The sequence below is a fragment of the Sinohyriopsis cumingii genome, unplaced genomic scaffold, assembly GCF_028554795.1.
Source record: "Sinohyriopsis cumingii isolate HCF-2022 unplaced genomic scaffold, ASM2855479v2 utg002626l, whole genome shotgun sequence".
In the NCBI taxonomy this organism is placed as follows: Eukaryota; Metazoa; Mollusca; class Bivalvia; order Unionida; family Unionidae; genus Sinohyriopsis; species Sinohyriopsis cumingii.
This window is the reverse complement of record NW_028316261.1, coordinates 114,859-137,893: the sequence shown is the minus strand read 5'-3', so window position 1 is coordinate 137,893 and position 23,035 is coordinate 114,859.

Sequence of the window (23,035 nt, the reverse complement as noted above, 5' to 3'; positions counted from 1 at the left end):
CGCTGGTTTTACAACGATAACACAAAGACGACAATTCTTGTAAATTTTTGGTGTGATAGTTACAACAATAGAATTCATCGTGCCCTTGCGTTATTAAATGTTATGCAGGCGTTAGCGTTGATGCACCTGAAACTGTATTTTCAAGCATTTTGGAGCTCAAGTTCCAGCCCAAACCATCCTGATACTTGGAAGAATTTGGCAGTTGAAGAGACTTAAAAAGTTACCCAATTTAAGAAAATCCTGAAAGTTCCATGCTTTTAACTTTACTCTGATAAAAGTTAAATGCCGTCCAACGATTTGCTCTTTGAACTTGAATTTGAGTTTCGAGCTTAGAAAGTTCAGAGAATATCCCGTTAAATGAATATTAAGTGGTTAGGATAATACAACTGCTCCAGACACTAAATGTTCTCACCCTTCTGACTAATGTCTTATTGTGGAACTTTCTTTTGTTAACTTGGGTTTAGTTTCACCTGTGTTGGCCATGAATGAGCCAGAAAAAAGAAGAATAAACCTGTAACGGATGTACAAAGGTAAGACAAAGCGCGAGAAACTTTGAGACCTACAGTCCACTAGAGTATAGTTGATCTAGAGGAAAGAAAAGATATATGAAGTGTTATAAATAATGACCATCCCCTGCGTGTTATTATGGTTTACTTTATGGTCTGAGGGTCCTGAAGACAAATCTTCTCTTATGATAACAAAACATGAAGTCTGTCCAGTCGAAGCGTAAACTTTCCAAAATGAGGCTCATTGTCATCTGCGAACCTTTAGTCTGGTGTCGTGTTATGGGTGAAGTAGTGATACACACTCACGTATAGGCGAAACAATGCGCGTAGTAGTAGTAGTAGTGTGTTTGCATAACGCAGCATTAACAATTTTTCAGCCATATCGCAACGATGTCTGCAGTGCGGCAGTTTATAGTGATGTCTAGCACTGGGGCATCGTGCCGTAAACACGTATCATGATTTCCCACCCAGTCACATTATTCTGACACCAGGCCGAACACTATCCTCTTAATGCTGAGCTCCTAGCGAGGCAGCGTTAGTACCATTTTTATGTCTTTGGTATGACTCGGCCGGAGTTTTAACCCGCGACCTCCCGTATCCGTAGCGGACGCTCTAACCGCTAGGCCACTGGATGTAGTAGTGCATAGCACAATGCTGTGTGGAACCGATATTAAAGGTTTCAGTCATAGGCCGTTAAAGAAGTCGCTAGTAAGAATAAATGTTCGTATGAAAACTAACGCTTGCAGATTAGGCATATTTGCGAATATTTCAACAAATCGCGGAGCTTTCGATACTTTCTCCTTTTTGCGATGGTTTTGTTAAATATGGATATTCTTATTATTTTAGCGTCTGTGTGAAGTAGTCCTAACATAATTTCTCGGTCGCAGTCGGCCACTTGGTAGAGCGTCGGGCTCGCAAGTACTTTTGCTTAGTGATTTACATAATTCATGATTGAACAAACACTTTTGTTTTGTGCTTTTTTTATTAACCCTGTAATAGGTTAACCACTGAGTCGTGGAACCATCCCAGGGTCACCTTACAATCAAACATTTCTGGTTATCAGGCAATCTAGGGATAATAAATGTAATATACAGAAAAAGATACACACATGCATATGGCACACAATCTAGGTGACATGGACTTTGTGATATTACAGTATTTTGTTCCTGTTTGCCATCAAATCAGATACAATTTATATATTCATTATTGAGGTCCATTTATGAAGAAATTGGTCCTCTTTTTAATTTACCTTAGCAGTGTATTTTTTAGTGTTCTTATGCATTGCAACTATTTGCTTAAAAAACAAATATAAGGATTTTTCATATTGAATCTGCAAGTATAAATTATAATATTTTGCCAAAGTAAGTGAAAAATTATACAAACTGTCCACTTGTTCACTTCCTAACAATATTTCTTTTGGACAGATGTGTAATTTTTGGGGCAAAAAGGTGCAGAAAGTTCAATAAAACGGTACCAAAACTGTGAAGTAATATTGCAATCATATAAGATATGCTCAATACTTTGATTTTCACTCTTACAGAAAGTGCATTTCTTGTCGTCTAATATGTTAATTCTTTTTAGAAAATCATTAGTAGCGATTATTCTGTGGATTAATTTAAAGTTAAAAGAGATCAACTTGGTATCCTAGGTACAGCATTTCGCACGGCTATAAATCACAGACCACTCCTCACTACTTATATTTTTTATTAAATACTTGCATCAAAGTATCTTGATTAGCAGAGTTTGCCTTTTAGATTTTTTTAAAAAAGATCTTTGTAATCAAACTTGAGTGAATTTTGTTTTTGCAAGTTCGTTATTTTATCCTCCAGCTTATCAAAATTATTATGTACTAAATTGGTGTTTTTTTATGGCGTCTTTCCATGCTTTTGGAATTTTGGATATTAAGGAGAAATATTTCAAGAAATTGTCGCTTCAAGTTTTTTGTTTTATTATTTCAAAGGGTATTAAATTACCGTGATCATCTACTAGATCATTCAGAATTTCAAAACCGGCTTCTGTCCAGGATTTGTTTTTATAGAACATTTTTTTTGGAGGGGGAATTGGACAAAATTGAAAATAATCATGGACAATACCCATTTGGATTTTGCGGTTCTTCTTTTCAGTTAGATGCTGCCAAAAGTACATCCCTCCGAAAACTGTTTTTAATTAGCTTACTAAATTCTTCTAGTTTCCATCTCCCTAAATTCCAAATATCCTTTTTATTTTTGAGTATAGTTATATTGAATAAATTCTGCCACGTTCCTATTTCCTTTTCCAGCAATCTTTTTCCCCATCTTATCTTAATATTCCCTAATGAATGAAAATATGTGTATCATATGTAGTCCTCCCTTGTTTTCTGGTTATACTAGTATATCACGTTTTATTATCTCTACTTTTCCACCCCATACAAATTTAAATAATTTTGCTTTGTGATTCACGTAATACTTTATACTGAACACACACCTTTTGTTAATACTTTATGATCAAATAAGACATGTCTTGCTTAGTGATTCACATAATACCAGTTGTTATATGAGCATTTAGGGGGACATGCAGGAATTAACAGAAAGCTGTAAATTTACATTAGGAGCTTATTGGGGAAACGGGGTATCCTACGTTATAATTGTCTATATTTTTTAAAGGAAATAGTAATAATGGGGATAAAAGTGTTTATATGGACAAAGACGTTTTGGGGAACAAACGAGAACGGAAGTGTTAAATTTTTATGTACCATCCTACACACACCTATTCAGTTCAGCAACTCCTTTTATATTATGATACAAACACACACCACTATCGTCAAGCAATCTGCCTTTTGATTACAATCCAACACACCACATATACTATCCAGCAACTGATTCTTTATTAATATCAAGACATAGACCCATACTATCCAGCAACCCACATTTTTATTACTATCCAGCACAAACACACACACACACACACACTGTTCATCAACCGCTTGTTGATTAGAATCCAAACACCTCTACTATCCAACTCAAACGGTAGGTTTGTTTATACACCTCCCAGTACTTATCTACTCACAAACATAATGTCAAACACGTAGTACGTATTTATAGACACAATATGATACCCTTTCACACTTAATATCACAAGAGAATAGGTAAGGGTTTTTACTCAAACACGAAAGAATGGGCAAATAGTATTAGTACCTATCTTTTCTAGAGATCTGGGTAGTCCTGAAATAGGGCGATTTGTTTTCTGTAGCTCATTTCTCTCAGCAGGGTTGCACCTCCTGAGTCGAGCACCACAGGCAGAACATCTATGGCCCTTTGATGTTTTCGTATTCCATCCAAGATGTTTTGGTGGAGACCATGAGCCTAAACCTCGGCTTGTTTGCCTCTTTCTTTCATTCTTCCTTTTCCTCCTCTGGGATCCAGTCTCAGTGGACCAATGTTTTTAATTTTCCCTGGTTATTCATCCGATTCTTTTCATCCGACCATGCCCTTGTGATCTTTTCAATCACTTCATGAATCACCTCCTTCACGAACATTTTTAAATATTCTCAGAGAGGTGATTTCCCTCTTCAAGTGTCTCATGTGGACATTGTTCTCATGTTTGTAATACTTCTAGTTTTAGTGAGGGGATGTTATAATACACCATACCCAAAAAACATACATTTTATGAGGGAATAATTATTTCAGGTTTTAGATTTTGTGGGAAAAGACAAAGATATAGACATGGGCAAACGTACACAAGCATAGACAATTGTTCATTTTCTAGTATCTCTTTCTTCTAGAGATGTAGTTGGCCCTGAAAAGGGTTATTTTATTGGTGAGTCGTCTCTGGTTTTAACATCCAGATGGATGACTGTCTCTTATCATTGGCTTCACCGCAGCACAAGGATGCTTCTCCGTGAACGTGAAAGAGAAATCCACTATATCGAGTTTACACATGCCGTGAAGAAGTCTCGTCTTGACGTCACACTTCTTTTAAAAGTTATGTTTTGTAATCCTATGAGTCTTCTTCCTCTGGAAGAATTCTTTATAGTATTCCAACCTTGTAGGTCGAGGTCGTAGCATCGAATATCTTATGAATTATGGGTAGCTATTAGATTTCAAACCATTTGAACACATTCAGATTAATCAAATCTATGTCATAAAAGATGCTATTATTCTTTGCGATTTTCGTGAATCTGTCCAAGTTTTTTGTAAATGCGTTCTCATAGATCAGGAAGCTATCAAAGAATGTTCTCCTTTAAAATATCCGTGGGGATAATAATCATGCCTCATGATTTGGATTTAGTAACAAAACGGAGACCCTCTGGAATGTTTAGGAAAGCTGAGTCTTTATACTCCCATTCGTGGATCTTCACACCAAAACTGAAACACTGTACTACCGAGGAGACAAATCCGGCTGAGGCAAACCATTTGATACTTGTATTCCCATCCTGATGTTCAGCCTCTTCTCTGAACGTCTTGAGCCACGTGTTCCAAAGTGATGCTTTCCTGAGTTCCGTATTATTGATAGAATTTGTCTTTGTCTTCTGGAGTCTGACACAGAGAATGCTAGCCATTAGTTTCTTGCTTCAATGTTAGGAATTCATTGATGCAGAGAAAAAAAATTGCTTCATCGGCGTCGTCCTTTTTGGTATTGCTCTGTGGCAGGAAACTGCAAAATTGTGTATTCTTTTAACAGTTGGTATCGGGGATCGATAGCATGAAACAATTAACACTTAACCACGTTCCTGTCAATAAGCGTTATTCGTCCTAGTGCCGTCTAGGTTGGTCAAGATTACATATTTCATCACATGTACGGCATAAGGGAAACATCGGTGTTTCTTGGCAATGATGTGGTAAGATGGGAAGGTACAAGTTCTTCGGGGTAAGACTTTACATTTGATAAACCGTTCATATTGACGTCAAGGTGCCCGGTTAGGAATCGCCGATATTTGCACAACCAAGGATACAAACAACACATATCGATGTATTTGATTTCTTCTCCTTGAGATTCATTTTCGTGGTACACGAAATGTGTCACATTGTTCCGTCTTCAAACAATCTAACACAGTGATTCAAATGTTCAATTTTGTAATTTTTGGCAATACGTCAGAATTCTGGATCGGTTTTGAAAGGTTAATTGTAATCGTGGTCCCGCAATTCTTTCACACGACAGCCTTGGTTTTCTAACGTCAGGCGTCGTTGGTATGTTTGCGTTTAGGTTTCGCCGAGGAAAACAAGTGCGACATCCTTGAAATAAATATCCATAGAATTCACACACCGCCTGGGGTTTTTCTAAATCCTAGCCGTCCACAGAAAGACTTTCCATTTTCTTCTATCAACCGTTTCTAGCATGTTGTATCCATTTGTCGTCACTTTCAGACAAGTAATGAAGCCTGCGCAACGCTGATAATTTTGGACAGTGTTAGTTCTGCTGGTGTTCTAAACTTGATACCATCAGAAGACTTAATACTCTCGTGAGTAATTAAGATACTCTAACGATTGTGTCTTTACCATGGCATTGTCGTTTTAATTTCTCTAACATGGAATCCTAATAATCTGTAATGAAACTTATTGCTTCTCTTTTGGCACTCCAAACATGAACTCCTTAAAGTTCACCATGCAGATGTAAGCGCTGATTCTAAATTTTCTGGAAGTCACCTTCAGGTTGTCATATGTGGGAATAATCCTTGCTATTGAACGAGATTTTGTTCATGGATCTTGACTCTCTTTGCTCCGGTGGCCTAGTGGTTAGAGCGCCCGCCTCGGATGCGGGAGGTCGTGGATTCGATCCCCGGCCGAGTCATACCAAAGACTTACAAAAATGGTACTAACGGCTGCCTCGCTTGGCGCTCAGCATTAAGAGGTTGGTGTTAGGACTAGTCGGCCCGGTGTCAAGATAATATGACTGGGTGGGACATCATGTCACATGTCTTCGGCATGATGCCCCAGTGCTAGACATCACTATAAACTGCCACACTGCAGACATCGTAGCGATATGACTGAAAAAGTGTTAAAAGCTACATTAAAAATCCAAATTACACACACATCACACACAACTCTCTTTGTCTTGTGGTAGAGGTATAGGGTGTTGGTTCAGGTGCACTCGTGCCATCCGCGTACTCACTGCAATGACTCTGTGTTGACATTTGACTTAGCATATAAAGCTACTTGGAAACGCGTCGTCTGTTGGCTTCTACTTCTGGTTTCGTCTCAGTAAAATGTGATTGTGTTATCTTGATTCCAGAATTTGATTTTACTGAGTTATACAGTCTCTTCCTATATATAGATAGATAGAGCTGCTTGCTCTAAGAGTATATATTCATTCAGCTTTCAGAATGTGAAGAAGATGGAAGAGTCAAAAGAAATCTCCCTTCTTGTCAAAGATGTACAGACTATCAGTCCAGAGTACACCACTTCCAATAAGAACGATGATTACTACACTGACGATGAAAGTCAAAACAGTTATGTCTGTCGAAAGAAGGAACACTGGGCTCCAGAATATCCATAACTTCAAAGAAAATGAGAGAAAAGAGAGAGAAAGATAAGGATACACGCTATCGTTGTGAGGAAGAGGACATTGGTCTTCAGTTTGACCCAAGAAGAAAGAGAATAGGTTGGAGAAGAAGCAGTAGGAGGAGGGGCGTTCTTTAGAAACAGAAACAAGAACCCATAACCGACACGAAATTCCAAAATGCAAGACAACTTGAAGAAACTGAACAGGAAGAACTCATTCCAGTGATAAAATTCAAAGAGAGACATCCAATGAAAGAGAGAAAAAAAAAGAATGAAACCGGACTATTCTGATTTTATGAAATTTTCATTTGTTTCTTATTCAAAGAGACATATAGGAAAGAAAATGAAACGTAAATTTCTTTTTGTCTTGATTTTTATTTTGCTTTTCGTATGGATCAGATACTTAGAAACACTCATACACGCACATTTTAGAGTCATGGGAAGGAATATGTCAGTTCTACTTGACTTGACAATCATTGATTTGTATCTCTTTTCTAAGAAATATAGATGACCCTGAAAAGGACCGTTTGCATTTGTTTCATTTTGAATCTCAAAAAGTCCTTTTGGACTTGAGATCATCAACTTTAGCTAGCTTAATCCTCTTCTACAGCCAAGTCTACTCCTTCTGCTGCCACTATTGCTTATTTGGCAGTTGTAGTAACTGCTGCTGCAGTTGTCATTTCAGTGGCGGTAAGAGTGGGTATATTTAGTGAAGATTTAGAAATATTAGCACACGAAGGTTCCTATTGTTTGGGTTGAGCTTAAGAACTCTTTTACATTTCGATCAGATACTTTAACTCCTTCAGATTGTCTTGAAATAAACTCAAAGTTTCGTTTGCACTGCCTTCTTCAGCTGACGATTCCCCTTCTCTTCTTCTTCTCGCTTTATTCCCACTTCTTGCCGTTATTGAATAAATGCTTCTTCTGGTTTTTTCTGATGTTGCAAACAAGTCCCCAACTCTTTGTTTTGTCTCCTTCTGAAATCATCCACCAATGGTAATGATGGAAAATGAGAAGAGGGGAGTACAATCGTCGCGGGTAAACATTCTTGCGGAGCGACAGGAAATAAGCAAAGCTAAATGAAGTCATACTCATCTGGAAGAATACTGGCTTCAGCGGCTGTAATCATGGTGCAGAAACTTCGATTATACGATGTATTGCCCACGGCAGGTGCACTCCAATACATTGTCTTCGTTTTTTTTGTTGTTGTTTTTTTTTTTTTTTACTCATAGATTTTGTACCCAGAGTGTTCTACAACTGTAAACCATAAGATTGTTTGTGCACCTTTTTATTAAAAGTGACGTCACCTGTCCGCCCGCTCTCACTTGATTGGAAGAGATTCGTCAAACAATTCTATCTTTTTCGATTCGGTCCTAGGCTATATATACAAGTGCCGTCTCCTATAGTGTCACTTATTATCAAGACAACTTACAGAATGTTAATAAGTGTAGAGCCCTCAACTATCGCTTGGATATGCGGTTGAACTCGGACTACACCGTGCATATAAACACATTATGGACCATTACAGGATCACTGACACAGCGATATGGAAGAGAAGAAAGCATTTGGAGAGAAAATGGTGATTGAAGCGGTTAATAGTCTACGGATCAAGCTTCAGAAGAAGATGTCCTATGAAGCGATGTCACTTGTGTTAACCGACCTTTGTCAAGAAATCCCAGCGGCTGTTTTCAGGGCCTCCCAGATCTCTAGAAAAGAGAGATACTAATGTGTATGTCTTATTCTTTCTTCGCAAGAACTAAAACTTAAAACCATCACCCTTTTCTTGTAATAATATGTGTGAAACGTGTAGCAACGTGTCTATGAACACTTCTTACCCTTATTGAATAATATGTTTGTCTGTATGTAAGTATGGCGTGTGCATTAACATTCCTTTCCGTATCGTAGGATATTAAGAGGTGTGAAATTGGATAGTAATAAAAAGGATAAATGCTGGATAATAAAAGACCGGTTTGCAGGATAGTGGTGGGCTGTGTTTGGATTGCAGTCAAAACGTAGTTGCAAGTTTAACATTGTCAGTCCCATTTGTCCCCATAAACAATTTTGTTCCTATAAAAACACGTGTCCCCATAAACACTTTTGTCCATTCCAATGATAAACCTATGGCCAATCTTAACATATGGTTTCCCCTGCCACACAAGGGGTTCATAATGTAAATCTACGGCGTAATGTTAATTCCCGTATTTCCCGTAAACATTCACTCATATAACTATAATACCTTTACACTACGAATCCAAGTGTCAATATAACGAAGCCCAAGCAGGATTTTATTGTGACCCATATAGATTATTTGTAATATAGATAACTTAATAAAAAGAAAAAGAAAATATTTTAGTTAACTAATTAATCTTAATACATGCAAAATGTATTTGCATTAATTTCCACTACTAACACCCATCATACATCTGCATTTAAACCTTCTTCTGTCCCAGTATTTCTCAACCTGTCTGTTTGTCTGTCTCTCTTCATAAACTGAAAGACAAGATGCACATAATCTGGAACGCGCACTCCTGTGTAAGCGATCAAACACAATATGCCGAGTTAAATAAATATTAATTGTTGTCTGTTTACAAATCACAGACCATAGGTAGCAGTTGTCAAGCACAAATGTCAAACAATGCGTCCATTCAAAACGTATGACAACATTACAGTCGTACTGAAAAGAGCAATCAGAGAGGCTCCAGCAAGGTCATAGCTACATTGGGGGTGGGGGTATTTAAATGAGTAACCGACATCTTATTTAAATGAGTAACCGACATCTCGAGTGAGACACGGCGATGTAAGCAAACGGTATTAACCCTGGAAGCAAGAAACAATTAAGAAATATAACAGAAAGATGAAAGTCATCATACATAACTTCTGTACATTATCTTTTGTTGTTTGGTGCTAACTAGGGCAAGGGGATGGTGGTGTACGTATATCTGATTTAATTCATATTTATTTTAATTTTATTGCTTGTTTGTCAGCTCTACAAATTGATTTTTATTGTACATGTTATTATAATATAAGCTTGTTTACGTGATGTGGAATCCTTTTTAAAAAATAGTTTGGCCTTGGTAAACACATAAGCTGACCTAGTTCCCGACCTTAATTCAAAATTAGTAACAGTTACGTGAACAAGTTCTGTTTTTAATTTATTTTTATTTTGGGAATGATAATAGTGAGATCGAAGCTGTATTGAATACGTGAACCTAGGCTTGTGAATAGTTTTATTGAAGTAAACAACTGTTTTAAATAAATGTATTCTTAGAGTACAATGATTGGTTTTCGTCAGGGCCATGATGTTTTGAGTACGTGATGTAAACATGATCATTGACTCTCTTACGGGTACCCATTCTGCGCCTCAGAATTACTGTATAACCATTGTTTTAGAAAAATAATCTCAGTCTGGGCTTTTAACACTTAATGTCAAAGTGTTCTTTTGTTGTGTCAGTTTGGAGTTATTTAAATGTTTATTCGAATTATTTGGATTTAAAAGGATTAATTCTTTTTTCTGAAATTATATGTGTGCTCATACAGAATTCTTAAACAAAGACATTTCTTACAAATTTTATTCGGATTTCCAACACTTGAGTGTTATTTCTTGTGTTTCTACAAGGAACTGTAGACTTCAACACTGTACAGGATACATCATTCTTCGTCGGGACTCGAACTTGATTTCATTAGAACATTTCAATATTAGGACTTCTAAAATTGTATTCGTGAATTATTCTTGGATTATTTTTGGATTTGATTCTTGAAACTGTAAGTTCTTATTTTTTCATTTTTACAGTTTTTTGAACATTTCAGCATTATGACTATCAAAATTGTATTCGTGGATTATTCTTGGATTATATTTGGATTTGATTCTTAAAACGGTAAGTTCTTTTTTGTCATTTTTACAATATTTTTCCAGAGAAATAAATAATTTGTTAAATTTTTCAAAGCTTTTTGTTTTCACTCTTTCTTGTGTTACTGTTTATTCGAGCCTAACACGTAACATAAGAGTGGTATGTGTGTGGTTTGGCTACAGTCATAGTCTGAAACCTTTATATCACCTTGTAATTATCATGACTCATCATGGCAAATACTATTACCTTCTTTCTGTCCTCTGTAGACAGAGTTCATCGTTCAGATTACAAAGAAAATCGACTGGAGAATAGAGGCCCGGACATAGATGGATTGGCATCAATATTTATCACCAGATATGCCGATGTAAGAAATCCACGGTGTCCAGTCCTTTGCAAATATAGCATGATCACATTGTCATAAAAAAAAATGTGGAAAGAGTTTAAAACATTTGGAATCCTCTCCTCCTCCCCTTCGCATTCAGAGATATGGCGCCCCACAGTATTATTATGGTCTAAATCTGAACAAACATTTGACGTCGTTGAGCTGGAGTTCTCTTTTCATTATTCTGAGCCATTTTAGAAATGAATAAAATATATGCTTATAAGTCTTGGACATTAGCAATAAATTTTGCTCAGTTACAGAATGTTAGAAGTTCTAAGACATCAGATCCTGGTGCAAACATTGTGTCTAAACATTATCTTATAACTTGATTCCCTAATCTCTCATCAATTCGAATGGATTCAAACGGCTCAAATATAATATTGGAAACTCCAGAGCAGCATCGTATTTTCACGCAATTTAAAGGTTTTTACCCCCCGCCAAAAATAAAAAATAATAAATTACCAAAAAAGTCTAAAATGGACTGGCGTCGCATGAAAGAATGTATTTGTATTTATCTTACATAACGGAAACTACAATAAATTTATGTCACAACGTCAGGGCCGCTGGTGGTCGAGTGGTCTCAGGCACTCGCCTTTACAAATCACTCGCACATCTCGTTTCTGTCCGCGTGTGTTTTAGTCTCGGCTCGACCGTGTGGGTATGTTTAAGCTTACCAGTAGCTTCCCTGGAGTAGGTGGTTCTTACCCGGGTCTTTCTAGGTACTTCCTTCGCCAAGTGTACTGGCCGCCATGTATAGCCTATTATGTGCTGGAAAATGGCGTTAATCCCACAAAAACAAAACAAACTGTCACAAAGTCGTAACTCAATCCGAAATATTTGTATCAATTATTTAAGTAGTACATTAGTATATAAAATAATGATATCCAACCAATCAACCGTAATTTGAATTCTCTTGTAAATTCGACTAGTTGACTGTTTCCTTGAGTAGTTGAATGATAATCCAAATTCTTCTGTGTTTGTTTTATAATAATAATGATAATAATGATAATAATAATAATAATAATAATAATAATAATAATAATTTATTTTCAGAATGCCATAATATTAGCATTTTCTGAATTTCGAGGCAGGACGAACGATAAGATCTGAGTATCTAAAATGAATGTTTTCATGTAACAGAAATTGGGTTCCATTCCCTGTTTTAGGAATTGGTTTAGAATGTTTGGTGTAGAGTTACGTATTTTCTGGCGTGTGATTACAGTTTTCGAACTGGTTCCTATTCACAAGAAACTTCTGAATCGCACTTCATTGATAAACGTGAAGGAAAATTTCACTCCTTTAAATTCCAGAGATGTTACGATTTGGCATGACACTAAACAATTGTTCATAAGTACAATATAATAAGAGGCAACCGTTTACATACAAAGTAGCGCTGGTAGTGGCATTACAGTAGCAGTAGTCAGGGAAATCGCGGAGTGGGTTGGAGATATGTGGCTAACATGGATGGTGTGGGAATTACATACATAAGAGTGTACAGCAGTGAGGAATGACTTAGAACACATAGAAACGACATTTTTGGGGCGTAGACACAGTAACATTAGAAGCGGTGTAGTAATTGTTGTTGTTATTAGTTGTGGTGGTAGTAGCAGCTGATGTTGTCGTCCTTATTAGAGACGTGTTTTTTCTGGATTTAGATTCATTAAGCACATAGTAAAATATAAAATAAGATTGTTTTTGTAAATTTGCTTGTATACACAGTAACTTAACTTCGCCTCGGTATGGAAACGCGATATGATTTCTCCTGATTAGTATTCACGAGCAACAAATAAATCATAATTTAAAATGTATGTGCTATGACGAATACACGACGGTACGCTCGCGCGCGTCCTTCTCTCCGTACGGGCACGAGATAAATTCCCATTACAGTGATCAAAAGTTGATCCTCTCTGTTTTAAATTGTACTAAGGCTGTGATAACACCGGAATGAACCGGTTCTCAAGGTCACTACATCTGAATTTCCTCCTGATCGATTATTCTAAATGGGTCACGATAAAGTTTGAAATATACTGTAATCTCTGCTGAAATAACCGTGGACGTCACGCTAGGAGGTAAGTGACTACACAGAAATGACTGGCAAGTTTCTCTTGATAATACATACTTGTTTTGGAAATAGCTTAAAATTTCATGATCAGTCATCAGTTTCTACAAACCAATTGATAATCGGGTAACATTCGATTAATTTGTATACACAGTGCTTTTCCAAAAGGGAAACTATATTTTAAAAAGCCTGAAGTCTTAAACAGCTTGAGTGACATGGAACAAAATTTCTATTTTTTTTTTTCAATCGATTAAATGGTTTAAACTGACCACCCTTAATTATTTCGGAAAGCACTAGCAAATACAATAGGGTAAATATCAATTGACGATTTTCGCATTCGACGGAGACAGATACAGCACTGTTTTATTCCACCAGTTACGATATGTGCTGTATTGTACTCGAACGATAACAACCATCGCCATGCGCCGTTTCTCCATATTAACTTTTTTGTCGGCTATTCTGGGTGAAAATCTATGTTAGTTGGTATCCCACGAGGAGAATTATGAAGATTTGTTGTGTTGAAGGAAAAAAAACAAAACGTTATTGGACTTCAAAGCATTCTCGTGCTTCGTGTGGCAGACCTGGTATCCTCCAGGTTTCAAAGTTTGCAGAAAATATTATTAACTCTCTAATGGTTAGAGGGACATATGGAATTGCAATCCATTTGTCCCTCTGTTTTTCCACCTGTTTGTCTGCCACATCCTAATAAAGTTTAGCAGCTAGGTCAGTTTAGAATTCGCTTTTGCCTCCATGGTCATAAAATCTTATGTGTGGATGCCTCTTGTTAAGACAATCATCGTTTTACCAAAGTGAGTCAAAGTGACCTATATTTCACGTTTCAGTTGCTTTGGTTGCATTTTGCGGTTTAGTGAGTTTCAGGCGCACTGTTAGTTGCTGGGTTAAGTAAACATTTGTGGCTGTCTTGGTGAGTACACCCCTCATCTATTTAAAAATAATTAGTGGGTGGGGAATGATGGGGCGTCTATGTTCTGGCACCATATATCTAGTTTAATCCGATGTGGCTCTCCTGATTATTTCAATGAATACATACTGAGGGTGATAACTAAAAGAATGCACTAACTTAAAAACATTTAAAAACTCAACCAAGAAACAAACTAACTAAATACAAAAAATAATAAATTCATTTAAAAGAAGAATATTTAGCACACAAGCAAAATAACTTATAATCTAACAATTGTCAAGGTCTGTTGATCGCTTTTTTTAAATCAACCAAGGACCATTTAGCTGGTAAGCCTTTACGTAAACGAAGGCCTTTATTCAACTTGTTTTCCTATATTTTTACTTCGAATTGACAATCACAGAAAATATTGTCTTTCTCGATCAAAAGAAAATCACAATTATAATTCCCCCACCGTCTAATTTGTATGGTGTCACGGAGGAACCTATTTATTACAGTCATTCTATGGGGGTGGGTGGGGGGTATTCCATGAATCCGACAGTTGGGTCAATACAGCACTTAAATCAATAATTTTCACATACGGATACGAACTTGGTTTCCAAAATGCATGCCATGTGACGCCTATTCCTGTTACATCTTTTCATCGAATTCATCCCTTTTTTATTTTATTTTGTTTTTCGTTCAAATTACAAGAACAGTGACACTAAAAACGGGAGGTTTTTTCAATGACAGTAACGTATTGCATTTCCTGGCATGATGTTACTGTTGCATATGTAGTGAACTGCCACAAATATTATATATTTGAATATGTACCAAGATATATAGAACAAGTTGCTAAAGCTATTACAGTTTCAGCAGATTGTGTTTGCATGAAACTCCAATAAGTCTCTAATTCTCAGATCACTTTACTAAAATAAATTATGGATTAGGGCATCTAGGATTATGACATTCTGGATTAGGGCATCCAAGATAAGGACATCCAGGATTAGGGCGTCTAGGATTATGAAATCCAGGCTTAGGCATCTAGGATTATGACATCCAGGATTAGGACATATATGATTAGGATATCTAGGATTAGGGCATCTAGGATTAGGAAATCCAGGATTAGGGCATCTATGATTATGACCTTTAGGAGTAGGGCACCTATTATGCCCAGACCCTACTATCTGCGTTTAGACGACGATTTCCGAAAACCCCTGGATATATGCCACAAAATTTACTTTACTTCCATGTGTCCGAAATTTTAATTGCACTGAAAAACGTTTGAAATTAAATTTTTAGGTGCTATTTGATAATGTAAAAAGTTTTTTTTTTCTTACGGCTTCGAAAATGTACAATTATGCATACATATATCTTCACATACATGGACTGTTTTTGCTGATGAAGTCATTGTCGTCGAGTTATTATAATTTTAATTCGATCTGTTCGACATATTAAACAGATGCTAATGTCCGAAATTACAAGTGTGACTTTTTGGACAGAAACCTAAATAGTCTCCGCTTTTGACAAACTTTCTTTATTACTAGAATTCGTAGTTTAAATTAATCCGCCAAAATAATATGACGTGCCAATTATATAAAGTTACAATGCTGCAATCCTAAACGCAACTTGTACTTGTAGAGTACAGCAGAATACATACAAAGTTATTATGTTTTGTTTTTATGTGATTTAAAAAAAAAAAATCATTTTACAACAAGATTCTTTGGATCCATGCTCCCGAATGCACTCCCATATATTCTCAGGCAAATCGTTTAAAAGTCAGGGATAAAAAAAAACACAACATAACACAAGTCTAATCGAAGGACTTATCTGACATTGTCAGTTCAAAAGAAAACAAACAAGTACTAGTCTGTTTCCTTTTCATCTGCTCTTAGATAGTTCCTGCACAATGCCTCCAAAGCTTTTGTGCCTCTATAACCGACCTCTTTGAGTAAAACTACCCATCATGCTTATGTAACCGACCTCTCTGAGTAAAACTACCCATCATGCTTATGTAACCGACCTCTTTGAGTAAAACTACCCATCACAACATCGTTCCCTTTCTGAAGTTTAAATGAAACATTGATAAAACATAATGTAAATGTCAACCAGTGATATTTAAAAGAAAAGCTTTTGAAGAATCATGATAAATCTGTAAAATTGGAAATAGTAAAAGCCCAATATTAAAGCAGTAGGGGCCATCCCAACTGCATTCTTAAGACAATCCTAAACATAGTCAACCACATTTTCCTAAAAGATAATACACTCCAAGATTTATATTTGACATGGACACAGAGTACTTGGCAGGTTATGTATGAAATAACTAGATAGGTGATTTGCGAAATGACTTCGTACGACTATTATATTAAACTTTGATATGACGCGCAACATCATTTTCCCAGCCACTCACGGGAAGAGAATACGTTGGTTGTTTAAGATATGCAAGGGTGGTGGGGGTGGTGGCGAGGTATGTAAAAGTGACTTTTGCTTTCGAGAGAATCAGATGCTCTCTGTATATTGGGTGCAATTTTTTGAGGGATGAGGCAGTCATCGGAGATTATGCTTTACGAGTCGCATTCATTTACTTCTTAAATGATGACTCGCAACCTTTTTATATAAAATATCAGCCATCTACATCGCTGAATTAACAATCAACTGGGTGTAATTTACACCAATAAACAGGTAAACTAAAATAAGTGGCCATGTATATTTTGGCTCATGTATGTAACAGCTTTATTATCTTTTTTTGGTATAGATGGAGAGAAAAGACCTTGCTTAATCTTGTAGATGCTGACGGAGTGGCACCGGTCTTTGTAATATTCCATTTAGGGCTAAATTTTTAACAAATGTGTTGTGCGGGTGTTCGTCCGTTCACATTAGTTAATTTTAAGCTTCTCAAAACTACCCTGTCAGTAATGATCAAGCATTGTCGGAATGTTTCTTTGGGCATTTTCTCTACAAAATTGAAATCGAGTAGCTCCGTAGAAACCGTGAGATCTCCACAGCGACCAGGCAGAAAACACTTTTCCAGGATGACTCAGCCAACTTTTATCTGGCTTGGTAGACATTTACTTAAGAAATTCTCAAACGTAAGTGTTTTCTGGAGGGCTTTTTCTATCATGACATTGGCTTCATAGCAAAGTGCTTTAGTCTGTCTTCAACTTCTACTACAGCACGGCTGAGCCAATGTGCATTATATATATTGACCTTGCATTGAATTTTCATAGATTGTTTTCTGAAATTCGTTTAAATTTAAAATTTGATGTATTTTTTGCCAGGGTAATCACACCACGTGAGCGATCAAAGCCTAAATTCTATATTGTATCCTAAAACATTTTGTTTGAGTTAAACGTCTGAATAATCAAGAAGATGTCGATTGATAGACTGTTGAATTTAATAAATCTTTTCCCTTTGGTCAAAATAATCTTTCATTGACTCAACAGAACCCAGCTCTTCAGGAAAAACAAGAAGAAAAAAAAGGAATTAAAAACCACAAATAAACGCGTGTCTCACATGTTAAACTGCCGTAGAACATTTTATTCATGATCCGTATTCCTCAATAACATCCTTTAAAGCTCACTTAGTGTGCAAATTAATAACCTGCTGAGTATATCTTCATTAATTGCTACAGTTGAGATTTGTTTAAACTTGCTTGACATCTGTTGTCAAGACAGGGTCAAAAGGCAACTAATAACGGAGTAGATGGGAACAGTTATTGCTAGGTAGTAGGGTGAATAGATAGTATTTGTTACACCATACACAGTGTGGTGCCCAGGTTGGGGCTTTAGGCTCACCGTTTACAATTTATGGGAAAGCATAAATATGTAATATCATAATAGTAGATCAAGAATTACCCGATTAAACTATAGCTAGTATAACTGTGACGAAAGATTTTACAGAAAGACAGAGACATAGACAGAGACACAGAGAGACATACACTTAGACAGAGACACGGGGGGTGGGGGGGAGAGTCACAAAAAGAACAGTTTTTAACGCATATATTACATATAATATTTTCGTATTCCTACATTTCTAATTTTATGATTTTTGTCATCCATCCTTCCGCCCATTTGTACAAACAAACATGTATGCATAAATCTATACAAATGTACCAGTACTGCAAACAAACCTCTATGCATAAATCTATACAAATGTACCAGTACTGCAAACAAACCTTTATGCATAAATCTATACAAATGTACCAGTACCTTACATAGTACACACACACACACACACACACACACACACACACACACAATGGTCAATAGCGATAAATTTGTATTCAGATTAAGTACAATCTGTTCAAAGGTGTAATTTTTTATATGCAGTGTGGCACTTTATAATGATGCCCATCACTGAGATATCATGCCGCAGACATGTAACATCCAGAGAAAAAGTGCAATTTCGGTTTTTGTCAAAATTATTCCCATTTGGAAATTCATTATTAAATCTACTGTTATAAATATTCCAACTGTAGTTATTAAGCACGTGGTCAGATTTTTGTTATCTGTTATGCCGGGCAGAAATGATCTCTTTGTTACAATGGAAGTTATTTAGATGACCGCATTCACTATTAGCCACTCTATGAACCTCGTCAAGACTGTTTCAGTTTTGGATATTACCATTGAAGAGATGTGATATAATTTCTACAGAGGTTTAGCAGAAAGAGTACAAAAAGAACTGTAATTTTTTTCTCCAATTTATAAAAAATAATTATTTGTTGCCAAAATTAGGTGCAAAATCTGTTTGAAGCCATTTATGTCTATCACTTCTGGATACCTAATGAGGTAAGAATAAAAGCGTTTTTTTTTTGTTTTGTTTTTTCCATTTATTCTCATCTAAGTTGTCAAATTATGTATTCCATTTGGAAATTACTGCTCGCTTTTGATTATTACAGATAAGCATTTTTAAAGTTATGTTACAGCCTTTTGTCCATTATTATAAGTGAAACAGGTAAACAATCTAATTAAATTCAGTTCTCTACTGTCCTGCGTGAACGACAGTGGCGATCTGATTTTAATCAGACTGAACAGACAGGTGCATACGTGGGTACTGTATATAAAAAATTGATACATAAAATGTCCAATAGCCCCCGGAATTCTAAGAATTTTACATGGAATCCAAATGTATTACAAAACGTGTATAGACTGATCTATGGACTATTTTTATTTCCAACGGCATTTATAGAGAAGACTCCGTTTTCAATACAGTGTTTGCAAATTACAGTAGAATTTCCAAAAAGGATATTAGGATTCATCCATGTTTGTGTTTGAAGGGGTTGTTACTTGTTTTCAACAGTAAACATACTATATAATTGTTTATAAGCTGAAAATGTATCCATCCAAAACGCATTCAGGGACTTATTCGCTATTTTATGAAACTCTGTAAGGCTACAAAATATTTATACATGTATACACGTGTCACACAATGCATTGTCAATATATCTCGCATATTTGTTTATTTTGTTTAAATGTATTTACATTCAAGTTGAGATAGTCGAATTTATAAATGTTTCTTTCTAGACCAAACATTTAATCCACTCAGCATATGGTGACAACAAATATATTCTATAACAAAACATATTATTCCTTACACTTACCACTCACGTGTGGACAAAGACAAAACTAAAACAAAAATAAAAGATCAGAAGTTATAGCGAGCACAAAACATCTTTTTAATTTTTTTTATAAATAATGGCACAAAACTACACTGCATTGCATTCATCAGATTTCAGATAGAATTAACGTGACAGTAACGCTGTTGTTATCATTAGCGTGTATTTATTTACATGTCTTGATGTGGTGAAGGCTATTTCTGTTACAAAAAAATATAAAAATGTAGACTTTTTCATAGTCTGTCATGTTGTAAAATATGCTACAACAATGGCTAGATTACAATTAACAATTTAAGGATTGAGATAACAGCGTCAATCGTCACAGCAAAATAGTTAAAACATTACGGCATGAAAAACAAATAAATTACCTATTTGATGTGGGGAAAATGCTCCCATGTTTATTCGGTTACATTTGCAGTACAATATCTCATAACTTTTACGAATTCAATCTGCAATAATTCTGTTTTGAAAAAAAAGCTAAAGCAATCAGTAATGAATTTATCGAGCAAAGTAAGATTTGACACAATCAATGGTGACTCAATATGTGAAGCACTTGTTGCAAAATCAGCCAAATGGCAAAGTTTGACATAATCTAAAATCATTCATACACGTGTACACTGATGAAAATACATGTACTTTATTTTATATATTCGTCAAGCTGGCTTGTTGACAACGCCAAAATATCAAGCAAAACGTTCTCTCTCTATGTTTTATAACTGTTTCTATTTTTAAAGTCATAATCGACGAAAAAGCGACACATGTGACCCGAAATTCAGCGTCACCAAAAGTGTACTTTGTAAAATAGAAAGAGTACTTAATGCATCCTTGCTAGGATTCTGTGTGTGTGTGTGTGTGTGTGTGTGTGTGTGTGTGTGTGTGTTATGTGTATGCGTGTGTGTGTGTGTGTGTGTGTGTGTGTGTGTGTGTGTGTGATGTGATTTTGATTTATAGAGGAGCTTTAACAATTTTTCAGTCATATCGCTACGATGTCTGCAATGTGGCAGTTTATAGTGATGTCTAGCACTGGGGCATCATGCCGCAGTTATGTAGCATAATGTCCCACCCAGTCACATTATCCTGACACCAACCGACCAGTCCGAACACTAACCTCTTAATGCTGAGCGCCAAGCGAGGCAGCTGTTAGTACCATTTTTGTAAGTCTTTGGTATGACTCAGCCGGGGATAGAACCCATGACCTCCCGCATCCGAGGCGGACGTTCTAACCACTAGGCCACCGGAGCGGTCGGATTCTGACAGTCCCGCTGCTTACGCAGATATCACTAAAACGTAGTAACAGGTTAAATGGAACAAAACGAAAAGAAAATATTCTGAATAGGGAAAAAAATGGTTAACACATTTAAAAAAAGAGTGAGACAAAGTTGTACACACAAGAATTTATGTTCGACAGGGGATGACCAGTGGCAAACAGATACTGTTTGCACGCAAGTCTATAAAATATAACAACTGAAACAAGTACATTCTAACAGTAATTGGTGTCTTCTCATAATACTGTCTAGCAGGAAAGTGAGCAAAATTGAGATCGCTTAGTCAGTACCTTTCAGAATTTATTACAAGAGAACCATGAAAAGATACAGTTTACATTTAGAAACTGGAAGATATAATAGGATGGACTTACGAGAAGTTCTCTAAAATACGACTAACCTGTAAATTTCTCTATGTCTGTTTCGGTGACTCTGATTTTATATAGTATCTGTCAAGATCACCACTGCCTTCTCCTCCTCCTTCCCATATTTTCTATTTTAAAATATTTTAATTTCTCTGGTTTTGCTGGACATCTATCAAACCAATGAAGTATCGATCAAAACTGCATTTTTATGGTATCACAGACTCTACTTCTCGTACTTTCACATATTTTCTACACAATATTTGGTGTGTAAAATGGAGAGGAATGGTTGAATGACAATTTCCATTTCGCTTCCTTTTAATAGGTGTAAAGGATTCGATCTGTGATAAACATATATATTCGACTTCATCCCCACCCCCATGCCGGGCTGGATCTCCTCACAACGATCATCATTAAGTCCTATATAGTTTGTACAGAGCTAAAATGTCCAATGCATTCGGTTTATCTATTTAAGTACAACTTATTAAAAAAATGTTTATCTATTTTGCATTTGTTTCAAATCAGTAATTTATGGCAACGATTACGTTACTGTTAGGGTTTTCTGTGACTCAGAAAGTAAGTCGAAATAATTAGAGGATTTTAACTTGTGCATTGCAATACTGTTAATGTGTATCGTGTTCTAAAGGCAAGTTGAAATAATGTTAGAATTTTGACTTGTGCATTACACTACTGTTAATGTGTATCGTGATGTAAAGGCAAGTTGAAATTATGTAAGATTTTTACTTGTGCATTATATCACTATTTATAAGTATTGCTGGCTAGAAAGCATCCGCTTTTGAATTTCGCATTTTTTTTACAGAATAATTATTTAAAGAACCACCAATTTCCACACTGGTTTTCATTGCTATGAAAAGAGCAATGCGTATATCCTATGCTAGGTTTAATGAATCCACAATTTTTGTTTATTTTGATATCTCAGTAATGGGGTTGAGAACCCATATGTGAATAATGGAGTTGAGAGTACACCGCTAGGTCTTGCTTCTGGTGTGAATCTGTTAGAGGATTGATTTTTGTAATTTCATAATCATATGTTCAAATAATTTTAACTGATACACGAATTTTAAAAAAAATAATATTCAAGGACAGAGAATGTACTTTGTGCAATTACTTTGATATTTCCCCTGCAAACTGAAGCAGACAACATCATCATCGGTCTGCTTCAGACAACATATAGGTTTCCTAACGGTGATCAAATGTAAATGTCTATTCAAGTACGCGAAAGACGTATAAAAGAAATGTTTACATTGTTAGAGTTGTAGTGCAAAAATCTGTATCCTCAGCCTTGCCCAATTTCAACGGTGCTCACAAACCGTGGAATGGAACGAAAACTGTTTGTACTTAACGCAGAATTTTAAATGGTGCATTTCATCACTCTTTTTATGATACGGTGTTGTTCCCAGTGCATCAACCTGTCACCCTGACCAAGTCCCCCAAGTACCAACCTTGCGCTTTACTAAATGACAAACGTTAGCACTTCACCATTTGGTTGCGACATTTGTTATATGGATGTGAGTGATATGCGAGGCATATGCAACTATATTTTACTTGCTTGCTCGATACAATTATAACATACGAAGGAAAAACAACGCTAATTAATTGTGACATTA